Raw genomic sequence first — 20,233 nt, 5'->3', positions numbered from 1 at the left:
TAATACTGGTTAAAATTTTTAAAAATCCTGCTAAACTAATAGAACATTGTGATGAAATACATAAACTAGGTCTCTCCAAGTCAAAACAGGATTATGGTCACCTTAATACTATATATATATAATGGATTCACAGCACACTCATTGATTCCCAGAGCAGAGAGCTGTGGGGAGGGCAATTCATGCTAGAGGAGAAGGTTGGCCACGAGAGACACCCTGATAGACTTGTCTAGGAACAAGGTACTCTCAGAGTTCAGAGTAAGGTAGAGATCACAGTGGAAAATGGCCATGGAGTGGAAAAGATAGGCTCTAAATGGCCTGAAAAGCCTGGGGTGAGCATTTTCAGTTAGGAGAAAAGTTGAGTTTCACATAGTGGGGAAAGAAACTCCATGCTATGTCTGAATCATAACTTCTGCCTTCCCAGCTAGCAGGAATGAATCAAGTCTCCCTTTGTTTATATTCCACAATCTTGTGTTCAGTGACTGTCAGTGTTAAAGATAAATTTCTATTTTAACTGTGGAGATTATTTTCTTCATTGCTATGACTTTGTTCCTGTTCATAAAACTTTGTCGTTATTAACTGAATCATTATGTTCATGTAACACTGACTTGGAACATAAATAAATATCAAGGGGCAATGCCTCTCATTTCCATAGCAACAAATTAAAAGCAAATACTGGTCATTTAAGCATTTCCTTCCTCCATGCATGACCACATATTAGCACACTATATCTCTGATTTCATCCTGAATAGAGACAGAATCAAAAATGAATGTTTCATGTCTAGAGAACAACTGGAAAATCTGCTCGGTTGTAGCAGTAAGTAGGTTTGTGAAGGGAGTGGGGTGAGGTTATAAGTTCTGTTGGACCCAAATTTGAGAGTTTAGTTTGTCAGTAGTAAGTAAACACTGGAGAATTTTGAACCTGGGAGTAACATGAGAGAATGATATTTGCAGAAAATTCACCTAGTAGTACTTTGCAGTATGCAATTAGAAAGATGAGAAAGGGAAGTCACATGGTTCTCTGGATACCAAGATGAGGCAGAAAGTGGGCAAGTTAGTTCAGTAAATGATTTAACAAATACACTGGACCCCCACCCCCAATATTTATTTCCCTTTTTTTTTTTTTTATAGATCTTTACTGGAGTATAATTGCTTCATAATACTGTATTACTTTCTGTTGTACAATAAAGCGAATCAGCCATATGCATACACATGTCCCCATATCCCCTCCCCCTTAAGCCTCCCTTCCATCCTTCCTATCCCACCCCTATAGGTCATCACAAAGCACCATTCCGAACTCCCTATGCTATGCTGCTGCTTCCCACCAGCCAACTATATTACATTCAATAGTGTATATATGTCGATGCTACTCTCACTTTGGCCCAGCTTCACCCTCCCATCCCACGTCCTCAAGTCCATTTTCTATGTCTACTTCTTTATTCCTGCCCTGCAACTAGGTTCATCAGTACCACTTTTTTTTTTTTTTTTTTTTTTTTAGATTCCATACATATGCGTTAGCATACGGTATTTGTTTTTTTCTTTCTGACTTACTTCACTCTGTATGACAGACTCTAGGTCTATCCACCTCACTACAAATAACTCAGTTTCATTTCTTTTTATGGCTGAGTAATATTCCATTGTACATATGTGCCACATCTTCTTTATCCATTCATCTGTCGGTGGATATTTAGGTTGGTTCCATATCCTGGCTATTGTAAATAGTGCTGCAATGAACATTGTCGTACACATCTCTTTTTGAATTATGATTTTCTCAGGGTATATGCCCAGTAGTGGAATTCCTGGGTCATATGGTAATTCTATTTTTAGTTTTCTAAGGAACCTCCATACTGTTTTCCATAGTGGTTGTATAAATTTACATTCCCACCAACAGTGCAGGGGGATTCCCTTTTTACCACACCCTTTCCAGCATTTATTGTTTCTATATTTTTTTTCCTAGTTATTTAGTGATAAACTTTTTTTTTTAACATCTTTATTGGAGTATAATTGCTTTACAATGGTGTGTTAGTTTCTGCTTTATAACAAAGTGAATCAGCTATACATATACATATATCCCCATATCTCTTCCCTCTTGCGTCTCCCTCCCTCCCACCCTCCCAATCCCACCCCTCTAGGTGGTCACAAAGCACCAAGCTGATCTCCCTGTGCTATGCGGCTTCTTCCCACTAGCTATCAGTTTTACATTTGGTAGTGTATATATGTCCATGCCACTCTCTTTGTCCCAGCTTACCCTTCCCCCTCCCCGTGTCCTCAAGTCCATCTCTACTAGGTCTGCGTCTTTATTCCCATCCTGCCCCTAGGTTCTTCATGACCTTTTTTTTTTTTTATATTCCATATATATGTGTTAGCATATGATATTTGTTTTTCTCTTTCTGACTTACTTCACTCTGTATAACAGACTCTAGGTCCATCCACCTCACTACAAATAACTCAATTTCGTTTCTTTTTATGGCTGAGTAATATTCCATTGTATATATGTGCCACATCTTCTTTATCCATTCATCCGATGATGTACACTTAGGTTGCTTCCATGTCCTGGCTATTGTAAATAGAGCTGCAATGAACATTGTGGTACATGACTCTTTTTCAATTATGGTTTTCTCAGGGTATATGCCCAGTAGTGGGACTGGGTGCTGGGTTATATGGTAGTTCTATTTTTAGTTTTTTAAGGAACCTCTATACTGTTCTCCATAGTGGCTGTGTAGTTTTGATTTGCATTTCTCTAATAATTAGTGATGTTACACATCTTTTCATGTGCCTCTTGGTCATCTGTATGTCCTCCTTGGTGAAATGTCTATTTAGGTCTTCCACCCATTTTTTAATTGGATTGTTTGTGTTTTTGATATTGAGCTCCATGAGCTGTTTGTATATTTTGAAGATTAATCCTTTGTCTGTTGTTTCATTTGCAAATATTATCTATCATTCTGAGGGTTGTCTTTTTGTCTTGTTTATGGTTGCTTTTGCTGTGCAAAAGCTTTTAAGTTTCATTAAGTCCCATTTGTATATTTTTATTTTTATTTCCGTTACTCTAGGAGGTGGGTCAAAAAAGATCTTGCCGTGGTTTAGGTCAAAGAGGGTTTTTCCTATGTTTTCCACTAAAAGCCTTATAGTATCTGGTCGTACATTTAAGTCTTTAATCCATCTGGAGTTTATTTTTGTGTATGGTATTAGGTAGTGTTCTAATTTCATTCTTTTACATGTAGCTGTCCAGTTTTCCCAGCACCACTTATTGAAGAGGCTGTCTTTTCTCCACTGTATGTTCTTGTCTCCTTTGTTGTAAATTAGGTGCCCGTACATGCATGGGTTTATCTCTGGGCATTCTATCTTGTACCATTGATCGGTATTTCTGTTTTTGTGCCAGTACCATACTGGCTTGATTACTGTAGCTTTGTGGTAGAGTCTGAAGTTGGGGAGCCTGATTCCTCCCGCTCCGTTTTTCTTTCTCAAGATTGCTTTTGGTATTTGGGGTCTTTTGTGTTTCCATACAAATTGTAAAATTTTTTGTTCTAATTCTCTGAAGAATGCCATTGGTAGTTTGATAGGATTGCATTGAATCTGTAGGTTGCTTTGGGTACTATAGTCATTTTCACAATATTGATTCTTCCATTCCAAGAACATGATATATTTCTCCATCTGTTTATGTCACCTTTGATTTCTTTCATCAGTGTTCTATAGTTTACTGAGTACAAGTTTTTTGCCTCCTTAGGTAGGTTTATTCCTAGGTATTTTATTCTTTTTGTTGCAATGGTAAATGGAAGTGTTTCCTTAATTTCTCTTTCTGATTTTTTGTTGTTGGTGTATAGGAATGCCAGATATTTCTGTGCATTAATTTTGTATCCTGCAACTTTACCAAATTCATTGATTAGCTCTAGTAGTTTTCTGGTGGCATCTTTAGGATTTTCTATGTATAGTATCATGTCATCAGCAAAGAGTGACAGTTTTACTTCTTCTTTTCCAATTTGTATTCCTTTTATTTCTTTTTCTTCTCTGATTGTTGTGGCTAGGACTTGCAAAACTATGTTGAATAAGAGTGGCAAGAGTGGACATCCCTGTCTTGTTCCTGATCTTAGTGGAAATGCTTTCAGTTTTTCACCATTGAGTATGATGCTTGCTGTGGGTTTGTCATATATGGCCTTTATTATGTTGAGGTAGATTCCCTCTATGCCCATTTTCTGGAAAGGTTTTATTTTTTTATCATAAATGGGTGTTGAATTTTGTCAAAAGCCTTTTCTGCACCTATTGAGATGATCATATGGTTTTTATTGTTTAATTTGTTAATATAGTGTATCACATTGATTGATTTGCATATATTGAAGAATCCTTGCATCCCTGGGATAAATCTCACTTGATCATGGTGGATGATCCTTTTATTGTGCTGTTGGATTCTTTTTGCTAGTATTTTGTTCAGGGTATTTGCATCTATGTTCATCAGTGATATTGGTCTATAATTTTCTTTTTTTGTGATATCTTCTTCTGGTTTTGGTGATGGTGGCTTTGTAGAATGAATTTGGGAGTGTTTCCCCCTCTGCAATTTTTTGGAAGAATTTGAGAAGGATTGGTGTTATCTCTTCTGTAAATGTTTGATAGAATTCGCCTGTGAAGCCATCTGGTCCTGGACTTTTGTTTGTTGGAAGATTTGTAATTACGGTTTCAATTTCATTACTTGTGATAGGTCTGTTTATATTTTCTAATTCTTCCTGGTTCAGTCTTGGAAAATTGTACCTTTCCAAGAATTTGTCCATTTCTTCATGGTTGTCCATTTTACTGGCATATAGTTGTTTGTAGTAGTCTCTTATAATCCTTTGTATTTCTGCAGTGTCAGTTGTGATTTCTCCTTTTTCATTTCTAATTTTATTGATTTGTGTCCTCTCCCTTTTTATCTTGATGAGTCTGGCTAAGGGTTTATCAATTTTGTTTATGTTCTCAAAGAACCAGCTTTTAGTTTTATTGATCTTTGCTACTGTTTTCTTGGTTTCTATTGCATTTATCTCTGCTCTGATCTTTATGATTTCTTTCCTTCTACTGACTTCAGGTTTTCTTTGTTCTTCTTTCTCTAGTTGTTTTAAATGTAGGGTTAGATTGTTTATTGGAGATTTTTCTTGTTTCTTGAGGTGAGATTGTATTGCTATAAACTTCCCTCTTAGAACTGCTTTTGCTGCGTCCCATATGTTTTGGGTCGTCGTGTTTTCATTGTCATTTGTTTCTATGTATTTTTAAATTTCATCTTTGATTTCTTCAGTGATCTCTTGGTTATTTAGTAGTGCACTATTTAGCCTCCATGTGTCTGTGTTTTTTACAGTTTTTTTCCTGTAATTGATTTCCAATATCATAGCATTGTGGTCAGAAAAGATGCTTGATATGATTTCAATTTTCTTAAATTTTCTGAGTTTTGATTTGTGACCCAAGATGTGATCTATCCTGGAGAATGTTCCATGTGCACTTGAGAAGAAAGTGTATTCTGCCACTTTTGGGTGGAATGTTCTATAAATATCAATTAGATCTATCTGGTCTATAGTGTCATTTAAAGCTTTTGTTTCCTTATTTATTTTCTGTTTGGATGATCTGTCCATCGGTGTAAGTGGGGTGTTAAAGTCCCCTACTATTATTGTGTTACTGTTGATTTCTCCTTTCATGGTTGTTAGCATTTGCCTTATGTACTGAGGTGCTCCTATGTTGGGTGCATAAACATTTATAATTGTTATACCTTCTTCTTGGATTGATCCTTTGATCATTATGTAGTGTCCCTCCTTTCTCTTGTAACAGTCTTTATTTTAAATTCTATTTTATCTGATACAAGTATTGCTACTCCAGCTTTCTTTTGATTTTCATATGCATGGAATATCTTTTTCCATCCCTTCACTTTCAGTCTGTATATGTCCCTAGGTCTGAAGTGGGTCTCTTGTATACAGCATATATATGGGTCTTGTTTTTGTATCCATTCAGCCAGACTGTGTCTTTTGGTTGGGGCATTTAATCCATTTACTCAAGGTTATTATCGATATGTATGTTCCTAGTACCATTTTCTTAATTGTTTTGGGGGTTTTTTTGTGGGTCATTTTCTTCTTTTTTGTTTCACACTTAGAGAAGCTTCTTTAGCATTTGCTGTAAAGCTGGTTTGGTGGTGCTGAATTCTCGTAGCTTTTGCTTGTCTGAAAAGCTTTTGACTTCTCCATCGAATCTGAATGAGATCCTTGCTGGGTAGAGTAATCTTGGTTATAGGTTTCTCTCTTTCATCACTTTAAGTATATCCTGCCACTCCCTTCTGGCCTGCAGAGTTTCCGCTGAAAAATCAGCTGATAACCTTATGGGGATTCCTTTGTATGTTATTTTTTGTTTTTCCCTTGCTGCTTTTAATATTTTTTTTTGAATTTACTTTTTGTTAGTTTGATTAATATGTGTCTTGGTGTGTTTTTCCTAAGGTTTATCCTGTATGGGATTCTCTGTGCTTCCTGGACTTGGGTGACTATTTCCTTTCCCATGTTAGGGAAGTTTTCAACTATAATCTCTTCAAGTATTTTCTCAGACCCTTTCTTTTCTCTTCTTCTTCTGGGACCCCTATAATTCAAATGTTGGTATGCTTAATGTTGTCCCAGAGGTCTCTGAGATTGTCTTCAATTCTTTTCATTCTTTTTTCTTTATTCTGCTCCTCAGCAGTTATTTACAGCATTTTGTCTTCCAGCTCACTTATTTGTTCTTCTGCCTCAGTTATTCTGTTATTGATTCCTTCTAGTGTATTTTTCATTTCAGTTATTGTGTTGTTCATCTCTTGTTTGTTTGTTGTTTATTTCTTCTAGATCTTTGTTAAACATTTCTTGTATTTTCTCAATCCGTGCCTCCATTCTATTTCCGAGATTCTGGATCATCTTTACTCTGAATTCTTTTTCAGGTAGATTGCCTATTTCCTCTTCATTTATTTGGTCTTGTAGATTTTTACCTTGCTCCTTCATCTGTGACATATTTTTTTGCCATCTCTTTTTTTTTTTTTATTTTTATGAGTGGGTTTGTGTTCCTGTCTTACTGGTTTTTTGGCCTGAGGCTTCCAACACTGGGGTTTGTGGGCTATTGAGTAGAGCTGGGTCTTGATGCTGAGATAAGAAACTCCATGAGACCTCACTCTGATGAATATTCCCTGGGGTCTGAGGTTCTGTCATTCCAGTGGTTTGGACTTGGAGCTCCCACCACAGGAGCTTCGGCCTGACCCTGGGCTCGTGAACCAAGATCCTGAAAGCCACCTGGGGTGGCAAAAACAAACAAACAAAAAAACCCCATAACAGTAACAAAGTAAAAAATAAAATTAGACTAGGAAACTAAGAGATAGGTTAGGAAGAATATAAAAATAAAAAAATAAATGAATCAACAACTGGAAGGAACATCAGTACCATAATAGTAAAAAAGAGGAGCAAAAAGAAAAAAACAAAAAAAGGTGGGGGAAGGCCTTGGCTGTGGAGGGTGGGGCCTAAGCAAGGGCGAGGTTTGGGCAGTGGGTGGGCCCAATGCTCAGGACCCATAGGGCTGGAAAAGGCCCTGGGGGCTCTTGGGGGTGAGGCTTAGGCTCAAGGAACAGAAGGGGCCCAGGCGTGACCCCCACCCTTGGTCTCAGAGAGCAGGGGACCTCACCTGGGAGCCCATCAGGCTTCCTGTGCTCAAGTGGGTGGGGCAAATGCTCTCCTCTCCTCTCCTGCTTCTCCCGGAGGGCCCCTCCCACCTGCCTCTCCTGACCTCCCCGGCCTCCCTCCTATGCCCCCAAGGACCCATGAGGCCTGGAAGGGGGTTTGGAGGGCAGGGGATCAGCCTGGGAGCTCAGCAGGCTCCCTGGGCCCCCCAGTGGGCAGGCAATTGCCCTCCACTCCTCTCCCACTCCTCCTGGAGGGTCCCTCCTGCCTGCCTCTCCTGTTCTCCCTGGTCTCAGGGGCACTGATCCTGTCTGGCCTCCACTTCTCCTCCCCCCTCAGTCCCCCTATGTCCTAGCGGTTCACTTGGGGGCTCCTCCCATCTCCTTGGGCATCAGAGTCCCCCACCAGCGGCCAGCAGGTGCCCTAGTTGTGGGGAGATGCTAACTCCGTGTCTTCCCACACCACCATCTTGACTCCGCCTCTATTTCCCATGTTTGAAAAAGTTATCCAAACTCTAGACTGGAGGGGGAGTTTACATTTTTAAAAATCTATGACTTGTTAAAACTTAAGGTATATTTATTATCAAGAATATAATAATCAAACTTTAATGTAAACTTCTCTTCTTAGAAATAGCAGCTTTGTCTGTTCTTTAAATGAGAAATAAACAACTTTAGTCTTGATCTCATTAGGAATTGTAGTGTTAAGAAGCCTTTTGTGTTTCTGCACATCACACACTTCTAGGGATAGAGGGAGCACTCCAAACTATCTTCTTATGTCCAAAGAGAATGGAGCTTGAAATGTCCTGGGCAGCATTTTTTTTTCCCGTGGAAAAGTTCTTTCTCTCCTCATCCAACTCCTCTTCTCCCCCTTCTCCCCTCCTCCTCCCCCCATCCCCTTTTCCTCTTTACCCTCTTCCTCTCCTTCCTTCTCCTTCATCTTCCATAGCTTTTAAGAAATATTTGCACCTGTGTTTGGTACAGTGGCAACATACCAATGCGTATTTAACAATTCTCAACACAGCTGCTGGAGAGATCCTATAGGATGTAAGTCAGATCCCATCACTACTCTGCCCAAAACCCTTAGTGGCTCCTTCTCACTCTGAGGAAGGCCATGGTTTCTGAAATGCCTTAAAGGAATGTTCTTCCCTAGAAATTCCTATGACTCACTCCCTCACTTCTTTCAGGCCTTTCCTTAAATGCTGCCTTCTCAGTAAAATCTACCCTGACCATCCTATTTTGCAATGCACCCCCGCCAATGAAATGGTCCCTCATTTCCTTTCTTGTTGTAATTTCTCCCTAACCCTTGTCACAATTTAACTTGCTATATGCAAATATAAATTATGTCATTTATTGTTTTTCTCTCTGAACTAGAATGCAATTTATGTAAGTATGCAATATTTATTCAATTAATTAGTACATCCATACTCACCCAATAAAATAATTAAGCTAGTATAAAAGCTATTTTTCATACATTTTCATATTTTTATACTATTACACAGAGTACACATATTCTCAGATCATGTTCTGTACACACACATGTACAATCACACACATACATGATGTAACAACTCTAGGTCATTTAAGAGAGATGCCAATTTTGCCTTCTGCATTGTGTTTCTTATGTGCTGACTAGAATTTAACCTCATATTAAATTTGTCTCCACTCTGGTATGTCCTAACACCTAACAATCTTTAATGGATTTCAACAACTTAAATGTTGATGTAAATAGTGTATAGTGTATGGCACCCAATATGGCACCTTTTGATGTAAATAGTACATAGTCTATGGCACCCAATATGCACTAAGTTAAGAATCAATAGTACTCATAATAGTGGTAAGTATCAAAAGTAGTAGTTGTTAGAGGAATATTGTATCAAAATTATATGTATATATGTATATGTATTATGAATTTATATGTGTGTATGTATGAAATTAGATCAAATTTAACAAAAATCATTTATGCACAGGCTATACAAAATTGATATTTTTTTCATTTCCTGTTTTTCTTTGAGTGTAACTAAAGTTAATTCTTGAATTTTTAATAAGACACTATAATGACAGGATCTATAATTCCCTTCCTTCTCTTTTACATGAACCTTATCAGGTCTCATGGTTTCAATTATCACCTCTATTTGTATAATTCCCAGTCTATTTCTTTAATCTTGACCGCTATCATGAACTCCAGTATCACATTTCTAATTGCCTACAGGGCATTTCAACTTGGGAGTCAGTGGATCCCTGCAAACTCACCAGAATCTATTGTTACCCACCACCTATCTGCTCCTTCTCCATTTACTCAAAAAAAAAAAAAAAAAAAAAAAAGAAAAGCTGCACCCTGATTTGCCTTCCATGTATTCTAGGGCTGGCAATCTGCTTTATAAGCGTTCTAAATCTTCTGCTAATTTTTCCTGAGTATTTATTTTCTTAATTATTCCCCTCAATTCCATTTTTACATACCCTCACCTTCCATGCCACGTTATGATCACTTTTAACTATTCCACCTTTTCCTCTTCTCTCCCCTCTCTTAACTATCCCCCAAAATTTTAGATAGATTTTTTTCCCAAGAAGTATATGACTTTAATCATGTTATTTTGGTTAATTTTCAAAAAAAAAATATTCTTGGAAAAAATTCTAACCCTATAGTAAAACTTTTTAAATTTCCAAATTCATCACATTCTGCTATTAAACACAAACTCTTGTTCTGACCCACAAGTTATTCATACTCTTCCCTGATCATATCCTTCCATTTCCCATTTTGTAGTGCTTTGTTTATAATTGCCCCATTCCTACCCACTTCCAGGCTGTGCTGGAATTCCACTTCCACCATGAAATCTTCCTGACCAACATAGCCCATGATAACTTTACCCTCTCGGGATATCTGGGTCTAGTTCTGACTCTGTCATTAGTTATGTGGCCTTTAACATGTCATCCTGCATATCTTACATTTGCTTCTGCAAAAAGAGAGAGTTGGGTTACATAATCTCATATTTTTGATCACTTAAAATTAGACAAATTTACAACATGTTTTACTACATAATTCATTTGCACTTGACTATTCACTGGTTCTTGTTGCTATTTAACTCTTTGACGCCCCCAAACTGCAAGTTCATTAGAGGCAGAGATCATAGATATACTTCTATCTTAGCAACATAGTTCTACATGCAGAGTAAATGCAAAATTTTTAAAAAGGTTTAGAATTAGTAAAATCTCAGATATATCAGCTGCCATATTTGATAAGCCTTAATAACAGTTGATCACTAATTAACCTACTGATTCCAGGATACTGAATCTGCTGAGAGCCATATGTCTGAAGCTCTCCAAAGAATTATGATTTCTGAGATCCAGATACTCAGGAAACACTTTCCTGAATCACAGGGAAAGTTTAGCCAACATAAAAAGGAAAGATACAGGAAATGAAGTGGTCACCTTTTCTCTTATAACTTGTTTTCCTAGCATGACTTACCTACACATCCATCAGTTAGATCCCTCTCTCCCTTTTGTCAATTTCTTCTTCCCCACCATTCCCACCTTTATCCATTCCAATTACTTCCATGTACAACTGCTTCTTTGAACTAGAGTAAATATGAACTATAAGTATTCTAACACTAGCAAGTACTCTGACAAATATGTTTCTCCTACATAATGACAGAATAGATGCTTATGAGCACAGCTGAATTATCTTAGCTTTGGGAAATCCATTCACTTAAACACCCTGTTGCTGAGCACATAACTATATACAAGGCAAGATGCTAGCAGCAAAAATATGGTGATGATCCAACCTTGTCCTCAAGGTCTGCATCTGGTTGGAGTGTCATTAGATTTACAGCTCTGTGGTTAGTAGAGCTATACCACGCATTAGATCTATGTAGGCAAAGGGCAAAATACCATAAAGTTTCAAAAGAGATCATGATTATAAATAAACAGGGAAAATCAAGAAAGCCTCTGTGAAAGACTGGTGGAATTTTACTGGGGCCAAGAGATGGAAAGGATGTTAGAGGTGGGAGTAAGTGAGTAAAGATGTGGAGGAGAAGCCCAGAGCAAAGCCAAGAAAAGGCTGACACGGACGCATACTGTACAATGCCTTCAATCTAGAACAGGTTTGAAATGCAGTAGAATTCACACAGGTATTTTTATCAGGCATCACATCATCATCAGTCCAAAGTTCTCTTCAAACTTTTGATACAATCCACTTTCTGGATTCTAAATCACATTATAATTGGCGTTCGCATCACTGTCTCACAGATTGTCTGCTGCACTTTGTACTGTCACTCTGCCCTGAACTCGAAATCGCTTATTCTTGCTAGTGAAAGCTACATGTTTAGTTTGGTTGTAATTTTCACCAAATATAAAGAAAATTGTTTAGATCAGAAGCCAATGCTGTTTTGTGGGTTTTCTTTTTAAATTTTAAATAATTTTCCATTAAAAAAGCACACAGTGGTGAGAACACAGAGTAAGATGAAAAGGTTTTTTTTCAACATCATTTAATTGTTATTGTTTTATCTCTATTTGCCCTTCCTTTGCATTACGTGCTGTGTGTGTGTGTGTGGGGGGGGGAGATTTAGAGTTAATATGCATTAAAGAACAATAAGAGCCTCAGAGATAGGGAAAAATGGTAAATCTAGGGTTCAAGAAAGACTCAATTACATGATGAAATTTTCTTTGCAATCTCAGTTCTTTAAAAGGGGGTGAAGAGAAAGAAAAGTGACTAATATGTTCTTAGTGCATTTATATAGCTTCATCTTAATTTTTGGAAAGTCTCATGAAGATTGTAAAGCAGTTTCATTGACATCATGGAAAGCTGCCCCCTTAAACTTTTTTCTTATTCTTTCCACATTGCCTCTAAAATATATGATGAAAAGGTCTTCCTCCTTTTAGAGAATTTTATTCACAGAGTGCTCTCTGGACAGACATGAAAAAAGAAAAATGAAAAAGTACCCCAGAGAGCTTGGTGCCTTATTTTTGAGAGTTAATTACACAGCTTTTTAAAAAGTAAACTGCTATTCTGCTATTTAGCAATCCTTTACTCTTCTCTGTACCTGATTCATCATTGATCAAGTGGAATGACAATGCTTCTATGTTTTGAAAGGTTTTGAAAGACATAGAAACTTTCCTGTTTCAATACTTATATAAGGAAATAATTATATTAATTATCCTTAAAACATAGTGATAATGAAAATAATCTCCCTACCAACAATTCAGGAAGTCTCAAATGAGAATTAGATAGCACATATTTCAAGTTTAAACAATGAAATGGACTCTTAACCTTTCTGATTTCATCTAAGGATCCTGCTTCCCATCATGTTCTTAATTTGATCCCATTGCTTATGACATTCTTGGACTTCAAGTACGGTTTCACAGTTTGGATGAGCTGCTAAACTTGGCACTGAATAAGTTACAAAAACAAAGAGGAAAAAAACCCCACTTTTTCTTCCTAGGATCAAGGGAGTTTGAAAGACGATGGATGTATTACTCTAATACATGTGTGTAAATTTGTGAAAGAAAATATTTAACATTTATTTGTGTTTATTTGTTTCTATGGTAATGAGTGGAGATACCTCATCTTATTTATTTGCTTTGTTAATGTTGCCAAAAAATACTGCCTCAATTGGTAATAGTCAATATATTAAAATGGGAGCGTAAACATAATAACAAAGCAAAGGTTTTACACTGAGAGTGATGTCTGTCTATCAAGTTGGCAAATACTCAACTAATATTCTATTTTAGTAAACATTTAGAGAAAGGTACACTTTTCCTTTAGATCCAAGAGGATAGAAGTCTTATCAGCCATTATATAGAACTTTCCTCCTATTTAAGCTATAAGATTTCCTCTATCATGTTCAATTTAATCATGTACAGATAGATCAAGTGCCCAAATGATGTATATTGGAAGGCAAAAACATCATTCAAGTGTATGCGAAAATTACAGAATCACAGGATTGTTTTCTATATGGAATCCTTGTGATAGGTATAGACCTATTCCATAAGCTCAAACATAGCATGAACCTGAAAAAAGCTGATTTCCTTTTTCCAATGAGAAGACAAAAATTAATTTTTTTCTTTGACAATTTAAATACTTAAAACTTTAGGGGAATGTATTAAGTAGTAAATACATTTATGATAAAGTAGAACTTTGGGGGTTGTATTTATATAATAAAATATGTATAATAATTAATTTACTTAATTAACTATGTAGATGCATTATACAGAACTATAAAATACATATTAATTTACTAAATTAATTTAGTAAATGAACATATTAATTTAATAAAATTGCTTCCCCCCCCCTCAAACTTCTGCTCCATTGTACATTTTGGGGATCTGCCTAAGGACAAGTTTGGATGGTATATTTGGGCTCTGTTGAATATACTTCTGTGGTTCACAGTCACTTCTATGTGGAGTTATTTTTAGCAAGGATTCACAAGCTAAGATTCAAGCCTGTCTGACTCAGGATACTAATAATCTTATTTCTGTACTTTATTACCTTTCATACATTTGGTGATCCATTCACAGGCCTTTGACTCCTTAACCCAAAGGCTGGTTTTCTCTCCTAAGGCACTTGTCAACAGTAGACACTCTTCTCACCTCCATCCTGGCTCCACACACTTTATTCAGTCTGTTGCTCACTGTTGCACTAGCTGAACACTACACTATGCAAATCCAACTCCCTACATTTGCCAGACAACATCTTTGCTCTTTCTTCCTTAGCTTTAAAAGACCTTGCCTAATCACATCTATACTGGTGCTGGTAATTGCTGGATAAAATGCTGGTATCGACAAAGATAATATAAAAATCAGAAAACCAGTTAAAAAGAATAATCTATTGAAAGAGTTTTTTTTTAAAAAATAGTTACTACATATGAAAACTTCAAATACCCTGAACTCTTACATCTCTTATATGAAAGAGCTCTGAAGGAAGTTATTCCCAGCTAGGACAACAATCCTAAATATTCACCTATCATTAACAAAAAAGTTATGATGGTATAAGAAACTTTTCCAAGCTATCAATAATAAAAAAATTTCATGAATCATGCTATAGAATAAATGAGCTTTTTAATAATCTCTCTACAGAAAATGACATTGCAAGATCATTGCCATGTGAAGAGATGATCAAAGACATATGAAGACAAAAGAAAAAGAGAAAATATACAGGACTGCTAGGCAATTAATACAAATTTTATGTTAGTTTTCTGAATTTGTCAGCTTTGAAGAACGGGCAGTTAGTAGGGAGGTCTTTTACATTCTAAACAAAAATTTACTTCTGTACCTAAGTTTACATTAATAATTTTATGTCATTTTTCAATTAAAGAGAGTTCTCAAAACTGAATAAGATTCAGACTTTACAAACTTTAGATCCGTCCTTGGACAGGTACTATTTTATCTACACTGCAGAGAGGAAGAGAGTAGTACAGACGAATACCACTTAAGTGACTTTCCCAAGGTTATACAGCTAGAAAGAGGCTAAGCAGGGATATATTGAACCTAGGGAGTATGACTCTACATCTTGTACTGGTAACCAGCAGCCTGAGGCTTGCCAACTTTGACTGCACATTTGAATCTCTAGGGAAGCTTAAAACTACCAATTCCTGGGCCTGACCCCTGACCAATGAAATCACAATCTCTTGGGATCTGAACTTTGGCATTTTTTTAAGGCTCTCCAGGTCATTCTAAGTGTGAGAATCACTGCACTATCCTATATCTTACCAATAAAAAGTGTTGGCTTTTGTGATGGAACGTTTGCAGTTTTTAAGGCACTCATGCTATATGAGCAATCTGATAGCAGGAAGCTGTGCCAACAAATTGTTCAAGGTATTTGTAATATCTTCCCTGGTTTGTGTCCCTATTTCCCTCTAATCCTCACAGATGGCATCACTTCGTCTCTATATACAAGCTCAGCTCCATCCCGGTTAGGAGACCAACCTTGCTCTTAGAAGCTTAAAGAAGCAGAAACCTGTACTGTCAGCCATGTGGCATGCCTTATCCATAGCCAACCACTTTTCACTCTCTGCCCTAGTGGTGTGTAATCATATTTAGTGATTATTTAGCCTCATGTGTAGTTCAAATTGACCAAATGACCAAAGTTGTTGCTTAATATTTAATTTTTAAATCTAACTTTAATATTCATAAAATTATTTTATACACCATCTTTATGCCATTTTTATTTCCTGGACTCTATGAACAAACATGCAAATACTGTATAACTCACAAAAAGATATAATTTATCTTTAGTGTATGTATTGGTTTTGGTGTATTATCTTGAAAATCAAAGATCTGAGTTCATTGTAGATGGGAGTGAAGATTGGTCTTTTAAATATGTGACAAAAAGCTAGTGAAAATGTTGGGAAATGATTAGGAAGAAATGTATTATTAACTAAAAAAATATATTTATTTTGTTTATAGGTCTAAAGGCTTGCTCCTTGCTAGGTAAGTTTCTCCATCTCTACTCTGCCACAGCCAGCACTATGCTAAAGATCATTTTTGCTTTGAATATGTAGATGTTATTTTATATTATTTATAATACCATATACAAAAGAAGAGTAGAAAAATAGGAAAAAAAACTTACTGGGACTTCAAATTTTTTTCTTCTTGTAAGTATTTAAAAACATAAAAGGACAATCTTTTTTGTATCCTTAGCAAGAGCACAGTGCTGTGTCTACATCAGGATCTCAGGAGATGTAGCTGAACTTGTCACAGTAGCTCAGGATCCTTTCCTGTCATTTGTCCCAGGCAGAGGAACCTCTTGCTTCATGAGCACACATGGCATCACTGGAGACGTTCACAGTTATTCCAGAGTGGGAACTGATATTTGCCAGAGTGTTATTTTCCTGCTGAGCTAATGTCTATTTACTTCCCTTTGCTTTTGTATTTGGGTTTGATCTCGATTTGACACATTTTCTTCAGATTTCATATGTACTCGATGCTAGGTCATTAATCTTAAAAACCACTTAGTATTGGAAATTCCTACCAATTTCAATATAGGGTTACCACTAATGTGCTTTAGTGTTGAGGGTGACATAAGTAAAGAGGTGGAGAAAACCCAGGAATATTACACTGATTCAGCTCCTCCTGTTGAAAGGAAACAACAGGAGTGGGGATAAAACATTTACTTGTGACACCAGACATATGGCAAGTACTCAATTATTTGATTGATTATGAGTTATATTATAGCCAACCTGGTTGGTAACCAACTGACTTAATATCAAAGGGAAAAAAGGAGATGGCAAGTAAGATTTTCAAGTCAAGGTACTTAATTAGTTCTAATAAAACTCTAAGGAGTATTACAAAAAGTTATGACTGTGAAAAAATAGTCATTTGATCCTGCTATTTTGAGTAATTCCTTTGGGCAACTGGCTGATGTTGGTTGCATGACATTTATTAGCATCACTTTCATGAAGTCAGGGGAAAATCTCTAACTTTTGTTTACTTTTTTCTTCTGGACATTGTAATATAACTTTAATTTAAAATAACATTAAATTATTAATTTGGTTTTTATTGCTTCTAGACTCAGAAAAACAGATCAAGACAGGGACTCTGCAGAACTGGGCTGGTTCTCAGGACAGAGCAGGCTAGAGGGCTGGTCACCAATCAGGAGATGGAAAGTGATTCAAAAGAAAAAAAACACAAAGATTAAAAGCCAACGTATAGTCTAACCAGGCTCTTTGCAAAATGGCTACAAAGAGGGGCAGGATTCAGGTTGAAGAAAGCATGACAATGAGCCAGAGGAAGGGCATTAGAACAAAGGAAAGGGGACAGGGCATGGGCAGGGGCCCTGGGCCCCTCCATCTAGCTGTACCAGGGGCCTGCCTGTTCAGCCACGAGATTGAACATTGCACCCAAAGGGGCCCAGTAAGCTTGAATTCATTTCCGTGGAATAGATATTTCTTGTTATGGCCTTTCATAGATTAGAAAACTGCAATTAGGGGAGTTTTCATGAGATATTACTATCTCATGCACTCTATTACTATCTCATGCACTATTCATGAGATAACACAACTAGTGAATGGGAGTTCTAGTATTCTAATTTAAGACTTCAGGTTCTCTCCTCTGAGGATTTGCTGTGATTTGCTGATATCTATTGTCTCTGTGTTTGGTCTTACTCTTCTTGTTGCTTCACATTGATCTCATAACTTATTCTAAAAACCAGGGCTGATCATATTAATCCATAATTTTAAAAGTTTACTGTTTCCCCTGATGAAGTTTAAATTTCTACACATAACCCGCCAGGTCTTTGATGATTTGTCCTTTGCTATCTGTGCAGCCTCACTTCCTATGCACTTCCCATCTTGTACTCTGTGATCAAGGTCACTCTATCCTCCATCCCTAACACACACCCTGCATGTTAATAAGGTCACAAAAAATATGTGGATGTAGTGATTATTATACTTGTGGAATAGAAGTTACGTATTTCTTAGATAACATTACTTGTTTAGATATGTGTGACTTTCTCTTATATCACAATACCTAAGCACTTTACATGTATTACCAAATCCTCACAAAATTTTATGAAGGTACATAGACACTCAATAAATAATTACTAAAATTCATGAATAAATAAGCATAAACTCTATGTTCTTTTTTTCTATGTATAATATTGCCTAATTGGAAAAGGTTCATCTTCAAAACTGAAGACTTCAAGTGAGTAAATCTCTCAGTCATAAATACAATTTTATCTGGAGAACTGTACCCCAAATATGCCACTTGAACATAATTCCTTTAAGATGCTTATTTTTTAAGGTAGATCATCAGCTGCTTATATTTTCCCAGGACAAACGTGCTTTAAGAGCCTCTCCTAATTGAGCAATTGATTAATTAGCACTTTTCCACCTTCGCTAGGGAGTGAGAATTTAGAGGGTATTACTGTGCTAATAAGTTCACACTTTTCCTATTTTGCACTGTATTCAATTTTGGGAATACAAATCCCTGAGACAAGAAAAAGTCTTTTCACCCATGCAAAATGTAAAGTAGGTCATCCCACCTGTTTCTACTTGGCTAGCCCATTTGATGAGGAATGAGACATTTCCCTCTCACGTTTCTGTTTCAAATCTACAGCGTATTTGTTGAGGAATTTAGTATCATAAGAGCAAAGAACATTAAGTCATAGACAGATGAAAAAGGAGATTAGGGGCCTACGTCTCTTTTCCTTCTTTGGCAATTCTCTTCAATAAGGATTATAAATCCATGGGCTCACATTAATAAACAATTTGTACTGGACCAATAGCTTATGTGCTGAATATCTGCATGTTAATGATTTATTACAGTGAAGAAAAACTAGTGAAGATATTCTTTTGCAAAATGAGTCCTCTGACACCTGACAAAAAAAAAAACAAAACAAAACAGAGTGATAGAGAATTTACCTAACAGAGCCAGTGTTCACTGAAAGAGAAGGTTTACCATGGAACGGGTCCTCTTTAATGAGTTTGTAATAAGTTGCAGGTGACAGTCTAGAGCTGTGTTGCATTATGAAGCTATTAATGGTATTAGAGACAAAAGCAAGTAATCAGATATAGAGTTTAACAGCACTCTGAAAATGACTCTGACCGCTATGAAACATCTTCAAATCTGTAAAAGAAATAGGATTTTGTATATTTTTAAGGCGGGAAAATAGGAAATTTTCCTAAATAAATATCAAATGTATAAGTTATAAATATAATATAAATAAATATATATTAGTATGAAATTGCACTGTAGAACCAACTTGTTTATAATGCTCAATTTAAAAAAGTCAAAATAGCAATCCCTAAAATGTTCTATTAAAAAAACCACCCATAAGTCACAAAGTCTGCATTTAATATATTCTTTTGTATTACAATGTTATTCAATTTATTAACTTAAAGTGAGTTGATGTATTTAATTATTATTAAGTGACATGCATATATTTCTTAGACTTCATTTTTTTTCGAAAATGGTATTGGTAACAAAAAGGCTAATATTTTACTCTAACATTATCTATTATTTCTTTATCTTTACTATGTAATACTAGAAGTTGAACTCTGGAATAAGACATGTCTCCCCCATAACCGTATGACTTTAATAAACTAGCCGCACAAGGAATGAAATCAGATATCCACGGAAGGCATCTTAAAAGAGTATCGTCCAGGCCCGAAGCTGGAAGAGCGGGACTAAAGATTCGAATCATGGTGTGTGTATCTGAAACAAAGATGTTATATGTGAAGATGGAACGTGTTTATTGTTGTGCACGGTGTGCAGAAAAAAGAGAAAGTCATGGACCCCAACTGTGTCTGTTGTAATCCAGCACTTGCAAGGGGAACAGGTGATGAATCCAGAAAACTGGAGAGAATCAGGCACCATCTGAAGGTAAAACCCACAAAATAGTTGTAAATTGAAACAAAACAAAACAAACAAACAAAAAAAAGTTGTAAATTGATGCCATCAACTGCTCATCTCACTGTTCTTGCTCTGATTCCTTGGCCAGCAAAGGACCATCAGAAGTCATTTGCCTGTCCATGTTCATTTCTTTTTTTTTTTTTTTTTTTTTTTAATTTTTTTAATTTTATTTATTTTTATTTATGGCTGTGTTGGGTCTTCGTTTCTGTGTGAGGGCTTTCTCTAATTGCGGCAATTGGGGGCCACTCTTCATCGCGGTGCGCG

This window comes from Balaenoptera physalus (assembly GCF_965194825.1).
Source record: "Balaenoptera physalus genome assembly, chromosome: 5".
Taxonomy (NCBI): domain Eukaryota; kingdom Metazoa; phylum Chordata; class Mammalia; order Artiodactyla; family Balaenopteridae; genus Balaenoptera; species Balaenoptera physalus.
This window is presented reverse-complemented; position numbering follows the sequence as displayed.